Source organism: Mustela nivalis (assembly GCF_964662115.1).
Source record: "Mustela nivalis genome assembly, chromosome: X".
NCBI classification, from domain to species: domain Eukaryota; kingdom Metazoa; phylum Chordata; class Mammalia; order Carnivora; family Mustelidae; genus Mustela; species Mustela nivalis.
In genome coordinates, this window is record NC_139040.1 from 50,028,841 (window position 1) to 50,051,311 (window position 22,471).

Consider the following 22,471-nt stretch of genomic DNA (forward strand, 5'->3'; position numbering starts at 1 on the left):
GATTTTAAACTAAAGACTGTAGTCAGAGATACAGAAGGACACTACATCATTCTTAAAGGGACTATCCACCAAGATGATCTAACAATTGTAAATATCTATGCCCCCAATATGGGAGCAGCCAATTACATAAGAAAACTGTTAATCAAGATAAAGAGTCATATTGATATGAATACACTAATCATTGGAGATCTAAACACGCCTCTCTCAGAAATAGATCATTGAAGCAGAAAATCAATAAACAAGAGCATTGAATGACACATTGGACCAGATGGACCTCATAGATATATACAGAACATTCCACCCGAAAACAACAGAATACTCATTCTTCTCCAGTGCACATGGAATTTTCTCCAGAATTGACCACATACTGGGTCACAAATCAGGACTCAACCGATACCAAAAGACTGAGATTATTCCCTGCATATTCTCAGATCACAATGCTTTGAAACTGGAGCTCAATCACAAGGAAAAGTTCAGAAGGAACTCAAACACCTGGAAGCTAAAGATCACCTTGCTTAAGAATGCTTGGATGAACCAGATCAAGGAAGAACTGAAACAATTCATGGAAATCAATGAGAATGAAGTCACTTCGGTCCAAAACCTATGGGATACAGCAAAGGCGGTCCTAAGGGGGAAATACTTAGCCATCCAAGCCTCCCTCAAAAAAATTGAAAAATCCAGAACACAGCACCTTTCTCTACACCTTAAAGAACTGGAGAATCAACAACAAATCAAACCAACTCCACACATAAGAAGGGAAATCATCAAGATTAGAGCTGAGATCAATGAGGTAGAAACCAGAGATACAGTGGAACGTATCAATGAAACTAGAAGCTGGTTTTTTGAAAGAATCAATAAGATTGATAAACCATTGGCGACACCAATGAAAATATTTGTTTTAATTTGAGTCTCTTTCATGTATTAAAAATTCAATGGACTGAAAAGGAAGATCAGAGCTATCTTGCAAACATCTTTGAAGAGTGCATTTGCTTCACCCAAATTAGTATGTTTACTGTAGAATGCTTTTTAAGCGGATATCTCTGGTTTGCCACATGTCACAAGTACTTAAGATGACTGTGAAACTAGAGAACAGTAAATCAGAAAAATAATGCTTCTATTAAATTCCCTGAGCATCCAGTGTGAGCTGCTTCCTCAGTCTAAAGACTACATGGAGGGCTTTAGCTGAGAATCTAGAATAGTCCTCAAACACATCCATGAGTCCCTAGATACCATTCACATTAAACACAAACAAACAAACATAAAACCTGCCTCTGTATTCCAAAGCTAAAATTAACCCAACTACAGCAAAGGTTGAAAATGACTGGCTTTGATCCATAGCTCAGCAGTTGTTAAATCTTGAATCTAATTGCACCAGCTACCTCATGATGTGGAAGATGTATTTGTAATCAAAGGGTGTTGAAATATTATAGAAAATATAAAAAGTGCAAAGCTTCCATTCTTGGAATTTAATCAGAGTCTGAATGTCCATTTATCTAGGATATTGTGAGAGACATGTTTATAATGTATGTATTCTTTGAGGTCCATTCCAGCTTTCTAATTCTGTTTTAAGGGTAGAAATATCTCAAAGGGGACTATGTGGAGCATGCTTTTTTTCCTGATGATTTTAATAGTTTTCTCATAGATACTTATGTGAATTACAATATGGTCCTGTAGGTAAGGTGACAAGGTGAAATATAGAACTCTATAATAAAAACACATGTTGAAGAAACTATAAATGTCCATTAATTTGTCCATTTTGTCATTCATTTATCCATTTCATACAGATTATTTATAAATATTAGGCACAGTTTACAAAAGAGTAAAAATCTATCCATTTTTATCATCCATTTAATATAATTTATATTCTATTTAATTAAAATAAGTATACTAGGTTTTGGTGTTGGAAGAGTAGATTATATCAACTAAAACACCCTGCCCGTTGTACTGACAATTGGCAATGCAGGCCATTGCAAGCAACTGGACCAAACACAAACATGACTCAGCCACAATAGTAGGGTGCACAAAACCCATACAGGAGAAACCCATGGTTCTGGTGAAGAGGGGATATTGTGTTACATGGCACTACAATGCCTCTTCTTCATAAGGCCACTACTTTCAAGATCAGGAAACATAGCTGCCTTTCCTAATACCTAGAAACAAAGACAAAATGAGCAGACAGAGGAATATGTTCCAAATGAAACAATAGGACAAAACCACAGCAAAAGAGCTAAATAAAGCATAGATAAGCAATATGCTTGATAAAGAATTCAAAATAATGAACATATGCATACTGGGCATGAGAAAATAGTGGAGGATCTCAGTGAGTCCTCTAACAAAAAGGACTAGTCAGATGAAAAGAACTAATCAGATGAAAATCTCAAGAGCTGAAATTTAAAAAGTACACTAGAGAGAATCAATAGCAGATTAGAGGAGGAAGAGTAGATTAGCATCCTGAAAGATAGGGTAATGGAAAACAACAAAGCTGAACAGAGAGAGAAAGAAAGAAAGAAAGAAAAGAAAATTAGAATAAGTTATGGGAACTCAGCAACATCATCAAGCATAATAACATTCACATTATGAAGATTCCAGAAGAGTGATAAAAGGGGAAGAAATTTTATTTGCAAAAATAATAGCTGAAATCTTCCCTAATCTGGGGAGGGAGAGAGACATCTAGATCCAGGAAGCACAGAAAACTCCCATAAAATTAATCCAGGGAGGTTCATACCACAATGCATAAAACTTAAAATATCAAAAAGTAGAGATAAGAGAGAATTTTAAAAGCAACAAGAGAAATATATATACAAGGAAAACCCCATAAGGTTATCAGCTGATTTTTCAGCAGAAACTTTGCAGACCAGAAGAGAGTGGCATGATATATGCATAGTGTTGAACTGAAAAAATCTGCAACCAAGAATACTATATCCAGCAAGGCTACCATTCAGAAGAAAGATAAAGACCTTACCAGACAAACAAAGGTTAAAGGAGTTCATCACCACCAGACCAGTCTTATAAGAGACATTGAAGGGAATACTTTGAGTGGAAAGAAAAAGCCATAATTAGGAGTAAGAAAATTATGAAAGGCAAAAATGTCACCAGTAAATGAAAACATGTAATAAAAGTAATAGATTAATCACTTATAAAACCAGTATGGTTATTAAAGCACAAAAGCAATAAAATCAATTATATCTGTAAAATCAGTCAAGGGATTCACAAAATAAAGGGATAAATTGTATAACAGCATATATATAAAATGTGAGGGGGTTAAAATTTAGTGGTTTTAGAATGGGTCCAAACTTAAGTGACCTTCAATTTAATAGACTGCTATATGCATAAGATGTTATGAACCTCATTTTACCCACAAATCAAAAATTCTATAATAGATACAAAAAAATAAACAGAATGAAATAACAGCATAGTGCCAAAAAAAAGCCACCAAGCCACAAGGAAAGACAGTAAGAAAAGAACAGAGAAGGAATGCACAAGCAACTGTAAAACCAGTAACAAAATGGTAATGAGTATATACCTATAAGGACTTTAAATGTAAATGGACTAAATACAATAATCAAAAGACATAAGGTGAGTGAATTCATAAAAAAGGAAGAATATACAGCCTACAAGAGACTCACTTTAGAACTAAAGACACATACAGTTTCAAAGTGGGGGATGGCAAAACATTTACTATGTAAATGTAAATTTAAAAAAAAAAAAACCTAGGGTAGCAATATTTATATCAGACAAAGCAGACTTTAAACCAGACTGTAACCCAGATGTCCACTGACAGATGAATGCATAAAGATATGGTATATATACACAATGGAATATTACTCAGACATCAAAATTATAAACTTTTACCATTTTCAACAACATGGATGGAACTGGAGGGTATTATGCTAAGCAAAATAAGTTAACCAGAGAAAGACGATTATCATATAGTTTCACTCATTTGTAGAATTTAAGAAACAAACCAGAGGATCATAAGGGAAGGGAGGGAAAAATAAAATAAGATAAAATCAGAGAGGCGGAAAAACCATAAAAGACAATTAACTATAGAAAACAAACTGAAGGCTGCAGGAAGGGAGTTGGGTAACTGGGATGGGGTAAGATGGGTGATGGGCATTAAGGAGGGCATGTGATGTAATGAGCACTTGGTGCTATATGCAACCGATGAATAACTGAACTCTACATCTGAAACTAATGATATACCATATGTTAATTAATTGAATTTAAATAAAATAAGATAGGGGAGCCTGGGTGGCTCAGTGAGTTTAGCCTCTGCCTTTGCCTCAGGTCATGATCTCAGAGTCCCAGGATCAAGCCCCATATCAGGCTCTCTGCTGAGTAAGGAGCCTGCTTCCCCCTCTCTCTCTGGCTGCCTTTCTGCCTACTTGCGATCTCAGTCTCTCTCTCTCTCTCTCTGACAAATAAATAAATAAAATCATTAAAATAAATAAATATTTTAAAAAGACATAACAAGAGACAAAGAAGGCCTTTATGTAATGATAAAGGGGAAAATCCAGTAAAAGGATATAATAATTTTAAATATTTATGCACCAAAATGGAGGTACTAAATACATAAAATAACTATTAACAGACAAAAAGAGAAATTGACAGTAATACAATAATAGGAGGAGACTTTAACACCCAATTACATCAATGGATAGATTTTACAGACAGAAAATCAACTTCTGAATGACACAATGGACCAGATTGATTTAACAGAAATATTCAGAGCATTACATCCAAAACCAAGGGAGGGAATACACATTCTTTTCAAGTGGATGTGGAACATTTTCCAGAACAGATCACATGTTAGATCACAAAACAAGTCTCAATAAATAAAAATATTGAATCATATCGTGCATCTTTTCTGATCACAACAGAATGAAACTAGAAATCATTCACAAGAAAAGATCTGGAAAAAACACAGGTACACAGAGCCTAAATAACATGATACTAAATAACCAATGGGTCGATGAAGAAATCCAAGAGAAAATTAAAAAAAAATATATGGAGACAAATGAAAACACAACAATCCAAAATCTTTGGGATGAAATAAAAGCTGATTTAAAGGGGAAAATTATAACAATACAGACTACCTCAAAAAGCAAGAAAAATCTTAAATAAATAACCAAACCTTACACCTGAAGGAGCTGGAAAAAACAGCAAACAAAGCCCAAAACCAATAGAATAAAGAACATAATAAAGACTAGAGCAGACATAAATGAGATAGAGATTGAAAAACCCCAATAGAATAGATCAATGATACCAGGAGTTCATTCTTTGAAAAGATCAACAAAATTGATAAACCTTTAGCCAGACTCATCAAGATAAAAATGAGAAAGGATTCAAAATCAGAAATGAAGGAGAAAAACTGACACCACAGGAATACAGAAGATTAAAAGAGAATATTATGAAAAATTATATGCCAAAAATAGGACAAGCTAGAAAAAATGGATAACTTCCTAGAAACATATAACCTTCCAAAACTGAATCAGGAAGCAATAGAAAATTGGAACAGACCAATAACTAACAATGAAATTGTATCTGTAATCAAAAAATTCCCAATAAACAAAATTCCAGGACCAGATGACTTCAGAAGTGAATTCTACCAAACATTTAAAGAAGAGTTGATGTTTATTCTTCTTAAACTATTCCCAAAAAATGGAAGGAAAATTTCCAAATTCAATCTATGAAACCAGCATTACCCTAATATGAAAATCAGATAAAGACACTACAAAAAAAAATCTACCAGTTGATATGCCTGATGAACATAGATGCAGAAATCCTCAACAAAATATCAGCAGATCAAGACAGGTTCTCTTACATTGACCACCTAAGAATCATGCTGTAAGAAGTAACCTCTCTTCTTCCTCTACAACATCTGCTCTGCAGCTGCAAATTAGCAACCATGTGTGAATGCATCTTCATCCATGTTGGCTAGGCTGGTATCCAGATTGGCAATGCCTTCTGGGAGCTCAGTTGCCTGGAATATAGTATCCAGCCTGATGGCCAGATGCCAAGTGACAAGTCCTTTGGAGGGGAAGATGACTCCTTCCACATCTTCCTCAGTGAGACGGGTCCTGGCAAGCAGTGTTTGTAGGGCACTAGGCCCAGGGCAGTGTTTATAGAACTAGAAGACACAGTCATTGATCAAGTTCACACTGGCACCTACTGCCAGCTTTTCCACCCTGAGCATCTCATCATAGGCAAGGAAGATGCTGCCAATAATTATGCCCAAGGGCATTACACCATTAGCAAGGAGATCACTGACCTTGTCTTAGATCAAATTCAGTAACTGGTCAACCAGTGCACAGGTCTTCAGGGCTTCTTGGTTTTCCACAACTTTGGAGGGGTTCCAGGTTCACTTCCCTGCTGATGAAACACCTCTGTCAATTACAACAAGAAGTCCAAGCTAGAATTCTCCATTTACCCAGCCCCCCAGGTTTCTGCAGCTGTAGTTAAGCCCTACAACTCCATCCTCACTACTCACACCAGATGAATGTATCTGGAGAACTCTGACTCTGCTTTCACAGTAGAAAACACAGCCATCTATGACATTTGTCATAGAACCATGGTATTTAATTCCCAATCTACACTAACCTAAATAGGTTGATATATCAGATGGTGTCCTCCATCACTGCTTTCCTCAGATTTGGTGGAGCCTTGAATGTTGATCTGACATAATTCCAGACAAATAGGTGCCCTATCTCCCATGTCCACTTCCCTCTGGCCACATATGCCCCTGTCATCTCTGTTGAGAAAACCTACCATGAATAACTTTCTGTAGCACACATCACCAATGCATGCTTTGAGGCAGCCAACCAGACGGTGAAATATGACCCCCACCATGGTAAATGGATGGCTTGCTGCCTGTTGAACCATGGTGATGTGGTTCCCAAAGATGTCAATGCTTCCATTGCTATGATCAAGACCAAGCATACCATCCAGTTTGTGGACCAGTGCCCCACTGACTTCAAAGTTGGCATTGATTACCAGCCTCCCAGTATGGAGCAGGAGACCTAGTCAAAGTACAGAGAGCTGTGTGCATTCTGAGCAATACCACAACCATTGCTGAGTCCTAGGCCCACCTGGATGACAAGTTTGACTTGATGTATGCCAAGTGTGCCTTTGGTCACTAGTATGTGGGTGAAGGCATGGAAGAAGAGTTTTCTGAGGCCCATGAGGACATGGCTGATCTTGAGAAGGATTATGAGGAGGCTGGTGTGGATATTGTTGAAGGAGAGAGTGACGAATAGGAGGGGAATAATAAAGTTGAAAGTGTCACAAAGATATTGCTTGTACAAGGAAGCTTATTCTGTTTTGAACACTGAGAAGTTGCGCTTTGATCAGTTGATTTGTATACGGTGGTGTATAGTCTCATATACATTTACTGACCTATGCTTTAAAATACAATATTTTGTTATAGACTGAAACTATCTACTTCTCTGGAGGGTGTGAATAAATTATTCTCTGTCTTAAGAATATATATATTAGCAAATCAAATCCAACAGTACATTTAAAAAAATCATTCACCATGATAAGTGGAATTTATTCCTGGGATACAAGTGTGGTTCAGTATTCACAAAACAAACAATGTGATACATCATACTAAAAAGAGAAAGGATAAAAATCACATGACCATCTTAATAAAAGAAGGAATATTTAACAAAGTATAATATCCATTGATGATAAAAACCCTCAACAAAGCAGGTTAAGAGGGAATATCACTCAACATAATGAAGGCTATATATGAAAAACCCACAATGAACATCATCCTCAATGGTGAAAAACTGAGAGATTTTTCTCTAAGATCAGAAAAAAAGATGCCCACTCTAGCCACTTTTATTCACACAGTACGGGAATTACTAGACACAGCAACCAAACAACAAAAAAAAGAAATAAAAAGCATATCATTGGTAACTTTCACTATTTGTAGTCACTATTTGCAGATGACATTGTACTACACATAGAAAACCCTAAGACTCCACAAAAAAAATTATCAGAACTGATAACTGAACTGAGCAAAGTCACAAAATACAAAATTAATATACAGAAACCTTTTACATTTCTATACACTAATAATGAAATACCAGAAAGAGAACCAAAGATTACAGTTCCATTGACAACTGAACCACAAAGAAAAAAAATACCTAGGAATAATCTTAACCAAGTAAAGTACTCTGAAAACTATAAAATATTGATGAAAGATCTTGAAGATAACATGAACAAATGGAAAGATATTCCATGCTTATGGATTGGAAGAACGAATGTTGTTAAAATATCCATGTTGCCAAAGCAATCTACATATTAAAACAATGCTTATCAAAATACCAATAACATTTTTCACAGAACTAAAGCAATAAATTTTAAAATTTCTATGGACTCACTAAAGGCCCCAAATAGTCAAAGCAATCTTGAAAAAGAAGAACAAAGCTGGTGGTATCACAATCCCAGATTTCAAGATATACTACAAAGATGTAATTATCAGAATAGTGTGGTACTGGCACAAAAACAGACATAATGGAACAGATTACAGAGCCCAGAAATAAACTCATGATTATATGGTCAATTAATCTATGACAAAGGAGAATATATAATGGAGAAAAGATAGTCTCTTCAATAAATGGTGCTGGAAACTGGATAGCTACATGCAAAAAAATTAAACTGGAGAGGCAACTGGGTGGCTCAGTCATTAAGCATCCGCCCTCAGTTCAGGTCATGATCTCAGGGTTCTGGGATCAAGCCCTGCATTGAGCTGCTGCTTGGCAGGAGGCCTGCTTCTCCATATCCCACTCCTCCTGCTTGTATTTCCTGTCTTGCTTTGTCTCTCTGTCAAATAGATAAATAAAATCTTTAAAAAAGAAAAAAAAAGAATGAAACTGGACACTTTCTTATAGCACACACAAAAATAAATCCAAATAGAGTAGACTTAAATGGAGACCTAAAACTGTAAAAACTCTAGAGGAAAACTGAGGCAATAATTTCTTTGACATCAGCCATAGCAATATTTTTCTAGATAGGTTTCCTGAGGCAAGGGAAACAAAAGCAAAATGCAAGTGCTGAAACTACACCAGAGCAAAAACCTTTTGCAAAGTGAAAGGAACCATTGGCAACAACACAAAGGCAACCTAACTAAATGTGAGCAGATATTTACAAATATTAGATTCAATACAGGGCTAATACCCAAAGTATATTAAGAACTTATAAAACTCAATACCCCAAATACAGATAATCCAATTAAAAATGGGCAGAGGGGGGCGCCTGGGTGGCTCAGTCTGTTAAGCCTCTGACTTTGGCTTGGGTCATGATCTCAGCGTCCTGGGATCGAGCCCCATGTCTGGCTCCCTGCTCAGCGGGAAGTCTGCTTCTCCCTCTCCTTCTGCTCCTCCTCCTGCTCATTCTTTCTCTCTCTCAAATATATAAATCTTAAAAAAAAAAGAAGAAGAAGAAGAAGAAAAATGGGCAGATGCTTTAAATAGGCATTTTTCCAAAGAAGATATGCAAATGGGCAACAGACACATAATGTTCAACATCACTAATGAAGTTCAATGTCATTAAGCTTCAGGTAAATACAAATGAAAACCACAATGAGATGTCACCTCACACCTGCCAGAATAGCTAGAAATAACAAAAGACAAGAAATAGCAAGTCTTGATGTGGATGCAGAGAAAAGGAGTCATCTTGCACTCTTCGTAAAAATACAAATTGGTGGGGCGCCTGGGTGGCTCAGTGGGTTAAAGCCTCTGCCTCCTGCTCAGGTCATGATCCCAGGGTCCGGGAATCGAGCCCCGCATCAGGCTTTCTGCTCAGCAGGGAGCCTGCTTTCTCCTCTTTCTCCCTCTGCCTGCCTCTCTGCCTACTTGTGATCTCTGTCTGTCAAATAACTAAATGAAATCTTTAAAAAAAAAAAAAAAAAAAAGAATACAAATTGGTGCAGTCACTGTGGAAAACAGTATGAAGTTTCCTCAAAAAAATTAAAAATCGAATTACCATATGATCCAATAATTTCACAACTGGGTACTTACCCAAAGGAAAAAAAGAACCACTAATTTGAAAAGATATACACACCCTTATGTTGTTGCAATGTCATTTATGATAGCCAAGATATGGAAGCAGCTCAAGCGTCCATCCATAGATGAATGGATAAAGAAGTGGTATAGATTAAATAGATGATGGGGATTAAGGAATGCACTTGTGATGGGCACCATGTGTTTTATGGAAGTGTTGAATCACTATATTGTACACCAGAAACTAATATAACACTGTACATTAACTAATTGAAGTTAAAATAAAAATTTAAAAGGGTCTTCTGGGTGGCTCAGTCAGTTAAGCATGTGACTCAATTTAGACTCAGGTCATAAGATGAGCCCTGAATTGAGTTCTGCACTCAGTGCAAAGTCTGCTTAAGATTCTCTCTTTCTCTCCCTTTGTCCCTCCCCATGCTTATACGTTCTATAAACAAACAAAGGAACAAAATCTTCAGGAAAAAATTTAAATATAAATAAATAAAAACTTAAAAAAAAACTAGAGTGTTAAAATGTTAGGATACAAAATAAGTACATTCTTATTTGGGGCCAGGGAGTTCTGGAACATGGAATTATGTCCACGAAGGGTATGTCTAGATGGGCCTACTGCATGCATTGTCTATAGCCCTACTTTCAAGCAGTGGTAGCTTAGCTACGTTTTAAAGCTGAAGGAAGTTTTGAAAGGAAGCTTATCAAGGATCTGGGTGTTGATTATATACAGAGTTTTCATTTACTCATTTAACAGTATTTATAGACTAGTAAGTACCAGGCACTATGCTAGACCCCAGAGGTACAAAAACAGTCTCTACTTTAGTGAAACTTTCATTCTAGTTGGGAACACAGATGTCACACAAATTATAAAAATAAGCATGTGTTAATAAAATGTGGTAACTGCTAAAAATGAAAGACCCAGAAATAGCATGGGCAAAAGCCTGGAGTTAGGAATGAGCATAAAACTGCACCCTAAATCATGGCCATAATTATCAGAAACTGAAATCATAAATGTAGCTGATGTTCATATTATGAGGAAAATCAGAATGCATCAGGAAGTTTGAGGGTCAAGTAGGCAAAAGACAGACCCTGTGAGGCACTGAAAGCCATAGTAAGGAGTTTTGTCTTTGAAAACTATTGGAAGCTCAAGGTTTTTGGCACAGTTTCTGGAATGAGGGAAAGTAAGTTGGCAGATCTGCATTTTTTTAAAGATTTTATTTATTTATTTGACAGAGAGAGATCACAAGTAGGCAGAGAGGCAGGCAGAGAGAGAGGAGGAAGCAGGCTCCCTGCTGAGCAGAGAGCCTGATGCAGGACTCGATCCCAGGACCCTGAGATCATGACCTGAGCCGAAGGCAGCGGCTTAACCCACTGAGCCACACAGGCGCCCGCAGATCTGCATTTTGAAAAGATGATTCTGCCCAGCATTTGAATATCAGATTTCAAGAAGTGTCACAAGTACATGGTTAGTGAACATTGTATTGGATATTGCCAAAGTTCAGGTGAGAGATGATGGCTTATGTTAGGGTAGTGGTGATGAAGATGGGGCAGATTGTATGCTATGGAGTACTTTAGCCCAGTAAACAATTTTGACACAACCCATTGCAATGGAAATTTTGAGCTTCACTACTCATATATGTTAAGTAAAATAGAGTTTCCTTATAGTTCAGCTGTTCAGTGAGGGTTAAAGCTCTGGGACATGCCATAAGCCACATCATAAGTGGCCAAGTCAGGCTTTGACCAGAGGCACATGTTCAGGTTGTGGATGTGGGATAATAACCACTGATTATTTCTGTAAAAACAGTTTATCAAGCAGCTCTATGTAGTCTTAGCCTCAGTCAACATAAGATACTAATGGTGCACTGAGCAGAAAAGAAAGTATCATAAAAATAGCCTCTCATGTACAAAGAAATAAGCACAACCTCAATATGTATAATCCACTTAGTGAATGAATACTGACTATTGAATAGAAAAAAAAAGGCAAGTCTATTGATTTTTTCTCACGATTCATCTTCTGTAATGGTATTTCTTTCCTCTCTTTTAAGACTTCTGTAAGATTCTCATGAATAAAGGGGCTGTTACCCCTTAAGACTAGGCTAGCTGGATAAGAGAATCCAAAAAAGCCATATTTTGTAGACCTTTAATTTCTGAAGGAGATATATGCAGTATTTATCTCATGAATCTCAGTTTACAGTAGCTCTCTGATTTGTCTGGCTGATCCTGCTTCGTCAACTCTCCAGAATCCCTGGCACCTTAAATGGGCTAGCTGACATTCCTTTTGTTTACATCTCAGATCAACACCCTCTTCTCTATCTCCTAACTTCCCCAAGTCCTGTTAAAGGAAGAACACTCTGAAGCAGTGGTTCTCAATTCTGGCTGTGTGTCAGAATCACTTAGTAGAACTTAGAAGTTAAGACTCCTTTATTTGATTTTGGGTTAGACTCTCTGGAGGGTGATTCCCCAGAATATGCGTTTTTACAAAGTCTCCCAGGTGTTTTGGAAGCACTGGATGACTGTTTTTGGAATCCCTGCAACTCTGACTTGTGTTCCACTTATAGATTTCAAAGTCCCAGAGAAGACGGATCAGCATATTGCCCTTTATGCTCCTCTGAAGAAAGAATTTACCATTTCTTTGAGTATAGTATTGAATTGGAATAATAGTACTAACCCCAGATGATATAGAAGATACATAATTTCTCATTGATGATAACAAAAATTTATTGAATTCTTAGTATGTGTAAGTCACTGTGCTGTATTTTTTTTGCATTTTTTTTAATTTTTTATTTTATATAAACATATATTTTTATCCCCAGGGGTACAGGTCTGTGAATCACCAAGTTTGCACACTGTGCTGTATTTTTCACAATTTTTAAATATAACATTTTCTTTAATCCCATGAGGATTTACATTTACTGGATAAGGAAAATGACACTCAGAGGAGTTAAGCAACTTGCTGGAAAAGAAGTGGCCAATTTAGGATTTGAACCCAGGGCTGCCTGCTGGCAATATTCATGATCTTAGCCACACAGCCATCATCTCATAATAAACACACAGCAGAACTGAAAACCAAATGAAGATCTTCCTCCTCTTCTGCATTCTCTGGAGCTCACTATAAGGTGCTTATAGTGTGGACAGAATTCCCCCTGTGGTTGTGGGAAGAGTCAGGGCAGAGAAGACCTATAGTAGCTGTCCATAAAGAAAGATTGATCTCACTTTGTGATAACAAACCTTAGGGGAAAATCATAAGTACTTTGTTTATCCTGGATGTTTTTAGGTTATTTCAGCCATACAATTCCAGTTAAAATCTTAGCCAATTCCTCTATTTTGTTGTGATGCCATTACTCACTGCAAAACACCCAGACAACCTGAAATTGCCAAAACTTCAGATGAATCTGTTAGTAGCAGCAGAAGTCCTTTGATGCCAGTGTCTTCCTGTCCAGTCTAACTCCCACAGTCTCCTACCCATTGGTAAACAGTACTTTCTGTTGGCTAGCACAACCAGCTGTTTTTATTCAGACCCAGAAGAAGTACAATATACCCCAAACCCTGTTAAACTATCATAATCAAGGCAAAGTGTTCTGCTAGTCACAAAATATTGATGTATGTGTGGCTGAGTTCTAAGCATTGGACAATAAACAAAAGATTTTGTAAAAGATGTGATACCCATTGAGTTATTAACATTTGTGTCACAGGTTCTATTTCTGCTCCATTCACCAGGAACAAATAACATAGCAGCTTCGATCCTGCTATTTAAAAGGAAGCTTCTGGGTGGTTCAGTTGGTTAAACATCCAACTCTTGATTTCTGCTCAGGTCATGATCTCAGGATCATAATCTCAGGTTGTGAGATGGAGCCCCACTGTGGGCTCTGCACTCAGTGGGTTATCTGCTTGAGACTCTCTCTCTCTCCCTCTGCCCCTCCTCACTCCCTGTGCACTAGCTTTTTCTCTAAAATTAATAAATAAATCTTTAAAAGGAAGCTACAAAATCATGTCATACAAAGGTTGCCCATTGTTAAAATCTTATTGGAATGCAGCACACTATTAATTGTTCTAATATTCCTCATAATTAAGAAGAAATATGAATAAGAAATGTTCTTATTTTTAAACCTTATTTTATATTTAACTCATATATAATGTTTGAACTACATGATTTTTGAAAGTTATTTATTTATTTATTTATTTATCTATTTATTTATTTATTTTAGAGAGACTGAGAAAGAGAGAGGGAAATAGAGAATCTCCAGCAGACTCCTCACTAAGCAAGGAGCCTGAGAATGCAGTACTCAATTCCTGGACCTTGAGATCATGATCTGAGCTGAAACCAAGAGTGGGACACTTAACCAACTGAGCCACCACATGTTTAGAGAAATATTTGTTTTTGGTATTTCCTTTTTCATTGTGTATACACTACATCATATTTTAAATCGTGTCACACAGTATTATAACCCCAGTAATGCACAGAATAAACACTTACTAGTTAATAGAAAGGATTTACCCATTTCTGGTTATCTGTGGAAAATAGATCACAGTATTGTGCTTCGTGAATAATCACATCTTAATGTAAGAGATAAATCTACAACACATACAGACAATGGAGATTGTTCAATCAGGTTGACCAATTAGCCACAGAATGGTCTCGTGCAAAGATTAGAGTCATTTCCCTTGTCACTTTCTGAAATGCCTCCTTGATCCATTTTGTACAAGTAGAGACATGCTAAAATAATTTGATACTAGGGGCGCCTGGGTGGCTCAGTGGGTTAAGCCTCTGCCTTCAGCTCAGGTCATGATCCCAGGGTCCTGGGATCGAGCCCCACATCGGGCTCTCTGCGCTGCAGGGAGCCTGCTTCCTCCTCTCTCTCTCTACCTGCCTCTCTGCCTGCTTGTGATCTCTGTCTGACAAATAAAGAAAAAAAATCTTAAAAAAAAAAATTTGATACTAGAAAACTGTTAACTGTCTAAAGTGACAACTGAGGCATATGTGAGTTTTCTTTGTCACATCTGAAGACACAAAAGTGGAAGGGGGAGACTTCAAGCTAAACTTTCAGAGAAGTCCAGATATGGAGGCTGATACATTCTAAGCTGCAATTGAGAAAGATGTGATTTTACATATAGCTATCCCTCTCAAGAAACATAGGCTTCTGCCCTCCTTCTCCCATAGAAGTATATGGATGGACATTACTTTACAAATCAAGTCATGCCTTTTAAAAAGTCCTATAAGGGCAACAGCCAGCAAACTCACCTTTTATTTTGTCCCATACCTAGGAAATAATTGTTTCAGAGGTTTTTTCCTTTGCCTTCAGAATTAAGTACAATCAATCTCATGACCTTATTGGGAAAGCTTCTGGAAATGCCACCAAACCCATGAGAAGTGTCCTGCCTGAGCTCAAGTGTATAACCACAAGAAAATAGGGTTTAGATGGAGGGACCTATCCATTAAACTTGACTAACAGCTAAATCCAAAATTCTGACAACTCCTATATAGGAAGACATGAACTCTCAGCATATTATTCAACCTGAAAAATGCATATTTTGACTCCTGGGCTTTTAAAAAAAGAATCAGTCATCCCAGGAACCCAGAACTTTAGAGGTAGAAATTATCTCAGTGCAATGACGACAGAATAACTTTTTCAGGCCAATTTTTATCCTAAGTAGATGCTATCAAAAGACAGGTCAGTCTCCTGGTACAAGCTGAACTGTCTACACATACTTTGGACAGTATGTAAAACAGAGTTCTCCTGAAATGAGTCAGTATTTCCCAGAAATATCTGACTAATTAACTCTTTTAGCTCATTCTTATCAAAGCAAATATGAGATACTAGTTTCGCCCCAATTTATGTTTTGTTGAGTATCAGAATAGATACCATTAGAAAAACTCTATGACAACTAGTTTGTATTGTTGATTGCCCAAGAAGTCAAACACCAATTCCTCCACCATCTGTTTGGAGAAAATGGTTCTGGCAAGGGAAACTTTTCCAGCTAGTCTTTGGTCAAAAGCATAATTCTTGTGTGTGGCTTCCTCTTCCTTTTGTTCCCAGTTTTGCACATAGCACAATGCTGTTTTAAAAGTGAAATCCACCAAAAAAAAAAAAAAATCCGTGACTGGGCTTAAGAAGCAGTATTTAGAACACTGCACACATTCAACAAGATAAAGCTTTAATCAAAGCAAAATACTATATTATCAGTGGCAATGAAATTTCTTACAAAGCTGGGCTCATCAGTGTTTCTACTTCCAGATATCTTTTTCCTTCCACCTCCCTTATTTTTACCCTTTTGTTGGCTCCTTAAAGCTGCACTAAATCATAAAATAAGTTTGAATAGCGAAAGCATTAAGGTTTCACATTCTGCAGCATAACAATGAACTGCCTTATGTTAGAATTCAAGCTTGTTAGCAAGGCTCACAAATATTATCATCTCCTGTGGTGGCGATTTCCTACCCATTCAGGAAAGTGGTTTTTACTACCAGAGCCCACATCAACCATGCCTTATGAGTTGCAGATGGGGTCTCTTTGCCATACTTCCATATTTGGTGCTACAGGATACACAATTCACACATGTACATGAGGATGCCAGCTTCTATGATGGATTATATGCTAGCATCCTGTTGATTACATGATGGGAAAAGTAGTCCAATGGAATTTTTTTTTTTTTTTGAGAAGCAAAGAAAGATGTTCCAAAGAAGAGAACAAGTGTCCAAGCACAAGCCTGCAGGGCCTGTCAGTTGTGTTGGGTGTAGCAATACAATTGCCAAAAGGGAGACAGGCAGGCAGGCAGGCAAAAGGCCTTTCCAACTAATCATGACTCTATTCAATAGATTGCCTATTTAGCAACAAGTTGAGGAGAGTAGAATTGTATTTTGCATGGTCAATTTGAAAAATGTTGGAAAATTTGTTTTGAGACTACCAAACAAAGCAATCGCTGTCTTGGAGTGTTATCAATCTCCCCTTACATTTTCTCCCCTCCCCTCTCTACCTAGAAGGGCTTAGAGTCTTTGAAAAAGTCATTTCACTTCCTAACAAAAAGAGAACGGCAAGTCAGATGAAGAATTCTTTAGGGGGTAAACTATCCATGCTTGGAGTGAAATGGGAAATGATTTTACTTTTTTTAAATAGTAAAGTTCTTAAGACAAAGTGGGTCAGCAATTTGTGTATGTAAAAAGGCTGACACTAAGCAAGTACTTTTTATTTCACTTGATTATCAGAATTAAACTAAAGCTTGGAAAGTCTGAAATTTGGCACATTTCAGATCTTTTCAGGGTTAATTGTTACACCTAGCTAGGATATAGATGAAGGAATATGTCTTAACATTGACAGAGAGGTCAGAGGAGAGATAATATGCTGAGGAGAAACAAGTTTGCCTTTTCCTAACTCAAAACTAGTTTTCTAATTGGGGTTTTGATAAGGAAAGTTAACCTCTGGGGGACTCTGTAAAGAAAGTAGATACTTTCTAATCATCTTTTAATTATTTCTTTCTAATCATCAGCTAATGGCCTGGAATGTATATTAACTATGAATTCTTGCTTTCGGACCAATGGCATAAGAATACAGGTAATACAAGAATAAAAGTAAATCTATGTTTTCATCTTCCTGGAAAACAGAAATACTAGCAACAGGAAAAATTCTTCTGAAAGGTTTATCTTCCCAGAAGGAAAAAAGACATTCAAAGAATATCTCTAAAAGACTATTGCAGCAAGAGTCTTGTTGGGGGTCTTATCTATTTGCTCACCACAGGAACTCTGAGAAGACAAGAAATATCATCAAAATTGCATCCCTTGGTCCCATGGGAGAGATGAAGAAGGCATTTCAGGACTGAGTAGCCTCTGGGAAATTAGGGAGAAAGACTCTTAATTTTTTTAAAAGATTTTATTTATTTATTTGACAGACAGAGATCACAAATAGGCAGAGAAGCAGGCAGAGAGAGAGAGGAGGAAGCAGGCTCCCCGCGGAGCAGGAGCCCAACGTGGGGCTTGATCCCAGGACCCTGGGATCATGACCTGAGCCGAAGGCAGAGGCTTTAACCCACTGAGCCACCCAGGCAGGTGCCCCAAGACTCTTAAATTTTAAAACATATTCAAGTCTATGTCCTTCTTGTGTTGCCCTAGGATTCATTCCACAAAAGAAGGAATTTGTAGTCAATACAAATTGCATATATTCTTTACAGCAATGAATAGCAATAAAAATATTTAGGTGATCCTGATGGCTCAGACAGTTGAGCATCTGACTCTTGATTTTGGACAGTTATGATCTCAGGGTTGAGAGACTGAGCAGCACATTGGGCTCCACAATGGACATGAAGTCAGCTTGGAATTCTCTCTCTCCCTCTTTCTCTGCTCCTCTCCCTCTTAAAAGAAACAGAATATTTACTTCAACCACAGAGGCTCTAAGCAGCAACAACAAAACCTTTCTCTGGAGTCCATTTACCCATCTTGATTCCTTTGTATTTTTCTCCTCCTTTCTCAGACCAACCCCTGAAAATAGTGGTTTAGTTGAGATTCACTGTCTCTATTTGCCTATTTCTCAGTCACTTCTCAAGCCAGTGCATTCTGGTTTTCTTTCCAACCTCCAGAATCACCCAACCAACTACTACAGCTTCCTTGAGGATATTCTAAGCATGGTAGCTGGTGGCCTGCATATAATAAAATCCTTGTTCTCTTTTTAGTCTTGTTCTATATTATTTGACCTACCATCAGCATTTGATATTTGATTTTCCTCCTTAATGTTCTCTTTTCTGTTGGTTTCTGTTACAGTGCCCTCTACTTCAATTTTTTTAATGACATATAGTTAACACACGATGTTACATTAATTTCAAGTGCACAACATAGTGACTCCACAAGTCTATACATTAGCCTATGTTCACCACAATTGTAGCTACCGTACAATGCTATTACAATGCCATTTACTATATTTCCTATGTCATAACTTTTATTATTGTGACTTATTTATTCCACAACTGAAACTCTGTATGTCTTACTCCTTTTCATCCATTTTACCCATCACTCCACCCCTCTCTCTTTTGGCAACCATCAATTTGTTCTCCATATTTATGGATCTGTTTCTGCTTCTTTGTTTATTCATTTTTTTTAAATATTCCACTTGTAAGTGAAATCATATGGTATTTGTCTTTCTCAGTCTGACTTATTTATCTTATTATAATACCCTCTCAGTCCATCCATGTTGTAGCAAGTAGCATGATCTCATTCTTTCTTATGGCTGAGTAATATTACATGGTGTGTGTATGTGTATATATGTGTGTGTATGTGTGTGTATACACACACTAACCTTCTGATACACACACACACACATACATACACACACACCTTCTTTATCTATTCATCTATCAATGGACACTTATGTTGCTTCCATATCTTACCAACTTCATTTCAACTTATCTGACTACTCCTTTTCACATGTTTTGCAAGCTTCTCTTTCTCCAACCAGTCTTTAAATGCAGGTGTTCCTAAAAAGCTATCTTCTAGGTCTTGTGCTTTTTTACTCTATGTGTTCCTCATGGTCTAGCTCTTCTACTCACACTACTTCACAAGTTTAGCTTCATGCCTGACCTCTCTTTTATGCTTCACTTTAGTTTGTATATATAACTAATTGGCATCTCCACTTGGACATCTTAAAAATACCTTAAACTCCAAAGTTTAATATTGAAATCATATTCCTCCCCAAACCAGCTACTTGTCTTATATTTCCTATCCTAATAAATGACATCACCACTGTCCTCCCAGTAAGTTATGCAAACCAGAAATAAGGTGCTATCCTTGATTCTTTTCTCTGTTTTCCCATATCTAAGTTGACTATATTCTACCTCTCAAATCTGCCCAGTCTGCTCTATTCACTGTTTTTCTACCCTAGCTCAGGCCACCACCACTTGTTGCCTGTCCACTACAACAATAGCCATTTAACTCTTTTCCCCTCACCCCTCCTTGCCCTTTACCGATTAGTTCTGTCACAATACAAAGTGGTCTTTTTCAGATGCAACACTGATCGTGACACTCCTCTATTTACATCTAATACATGGCTTCCTATTACAGCATGATAAAGTCAAAGTTTTTAGAATGAATTACAAGGTTCCTCATGATCTACAGTTTTTTTTTTTCTTTTTTTACCTTCTCAGTCCTATCTCTCACTACACTTCCCTTTATGTTTTATATTCCAGCTGTGCTTAGGTATTTTTCAGTTTTTCAAAGTTGTCAAGTTCTTTTATTTACCCCAAACTTTCATACCTGCCATCTTCTGGAAACAATCTCCTACCCTACCCCACCTCTTTTCCTCCTGGCTTCTGTGATTCATTTGAGCTGCTATTTCCTCAGACTGCATAATTTATTCCTTCCTTTGGATAACAATTATTAAACTTTTATGTAATTATGTATTTGTTCTTCTGTTCAACTGTATTTCTTCTCTGTATTTATGAGTCTGTTTCTGCTTCTTTGTTTATTCATTTTTAAATATTCCAGATATAAGTGAAATCATATGGTAACCTCCATGAAGGTAGAAAACTTTTATGTCTTATTCACCACTTTATCACCAGTACCTAGCACAAATGCTTAACAAATATTTAGGGAATGATTGGTTGGCTGAATAAGGGAGTTATGGAAAAGGAGGTAGGAAAAAAGTACTTACATACTCTTTTTTTAAAGTAGGTTCCACAACCAGTGTGGAGCCCAAAATGGAGATTGAACTCATGACCTTGAGATCAATTCCTGAGCTGAGATCAAGAGCCAGACACTTAACTCACTGAGCCACGCATGCACCCCAAGACTTACATATTCTTTATCTTTGAAGAGTGGTTAATAGTTAATTAGAAATGCCAAGAGTTACTCAAATACTTCATGGTTATTTCTAGAGGAAATTGTTTTAATACTTGGAAAACTATAAACTCAAAAGACTAAGTCTACTTTGGATTGGACATACAAAATAATTGTAATAATCAATCATTCAGACTACCTAAGGACATTTGAAAATGCAAAAGCAGCAGAGCAAGAATGCAGGCACTAGAAGTAGCTCATGAATGGGAGATGGAGGGCACAGGGTAAGGAAACCAGCTCTAGTGGTGGCAGAGAAATCAATGACGAGCTCAATAATCATCATAAACAAGAATTAGAAATGCCAATGTCATTGCAGTGGAAACTATAAGCCACTATGAGCCTTTGAAAAAGGAATGCTGATTTTTGGAGCTACTGGCATACTTCTGAAATAAAAAATTTGTTTTGTGAAAGGGAAATGTAGGAGAGAGTTTAAGAATTCTGCTTAAGGTACTCTTAGTTCCATTCTCCATATATGAGGCATTCTTAGTTCCATTCTCCATATACAAATGGAGTAACCATTTCTTCTGAGTCAAGAGAGAGAGGAAGATATGCAAGCCTTCCTTGATTGCCTATTCACTTTTATCCATTGAGTTATCATGGATATGCTAGCTACCAATTACCCCCTTCCCTTATGGGTTTACATGTGCAGCTAATACAAGCTTTTCAAAGAGATATCACCTAGTACCTTTCCTTAGATATAGTGATTCCTTAACCTGCTTATTACGTTCTAAACTCCAAATGGAAAAGAAAACAGAAAAAAAAAAAAACCTTCAGGTTGCAAAAAATATGCTGAAAATGATAAGAATATAGAAGAGAAATCAAACTTGACACCTACACATTTCTGACTGAGCAACACAGTTTCCCTTCATCTAAAGATATTTGATTTTGGAGAAACAAAGTTCTAGAGAATTCAAAACAACATATTGAGCATATGTAATGCCATATTATCTTCTGTACCTCTACAAGGACATGCTGAACTGCTTTCCCTTGAATGTTCACACGTGTAGTTATTTGAATGTATGATTCAAAAGGAAGAAGAAAAAGAAACGGAAGGGAAAAGACCTTGAGATGATATTAAGCACCATGAAGCAAAATTGATCTCCATCTCCCATGTTCCTTCCAGGAAGCTAGTATGCTCAACATTGTCCAGAGCAGAAGCCAAATCACCTTCACTTAACAGTTGGGTTCATCGGCTACAAAAAGCTTTCCAGAAGTTTCATAAAAGCAGGAAAATGAATTTAAATAATAACAAAAAACATTGTAGTCCTGGAAATTGCAACGGCAACCATTGGAGATTCTACTTTTAGATCAAGTTCTGGAAAAAAAGATTGCCTTATTTCTCAATACTGTACCATGTTTCTACCCTTAATTATTAAATATATTAATGATGCATCTGCCTACTTTTAGAATTATAATCAATATTTCCCCTGAAAACAGCCATTTGTAAATAGTAAATGTCATCAAGAATTATCAAATGTGGTGTTCATTTCCTACACATTCAGATTCCCCACAGCCATGAGCTACTGCTCTGAGAAAACATATGTATATTGAGCGTTTTGTTTCACCATGATGCCATGTTCAAAGAGCACTTAAAATTTTACACCATGGGTAAATGTAACTATTTTTATAACCTGGATTTTCACCT

General features: G+C 36.9%; 1 long non-coding RNA gene and 1 pseudogene across 2 annotated transcripts in view; both read left to right on the forward strand.

Annotated features, from left to right (window-relative positions):
- Positions 1–22,471, forward strand: part of LOC309855567 — a 1,258,688-nt gene that overhangs the window by 268,108 nt on the left and 968,109 nt on the right. The gene's annotated exons all lie outside the window — the stretch shown is intronic.
- LOC309855859 (tubulin alpha-1A chain pseudogene) lies at positions 5,909–7,256 on the forward strand (annotated as a pseudogene). Its single transcript has one exon. The product of its transcript is annotated as a tubulin alpha-1A chain pseudogene (transcript).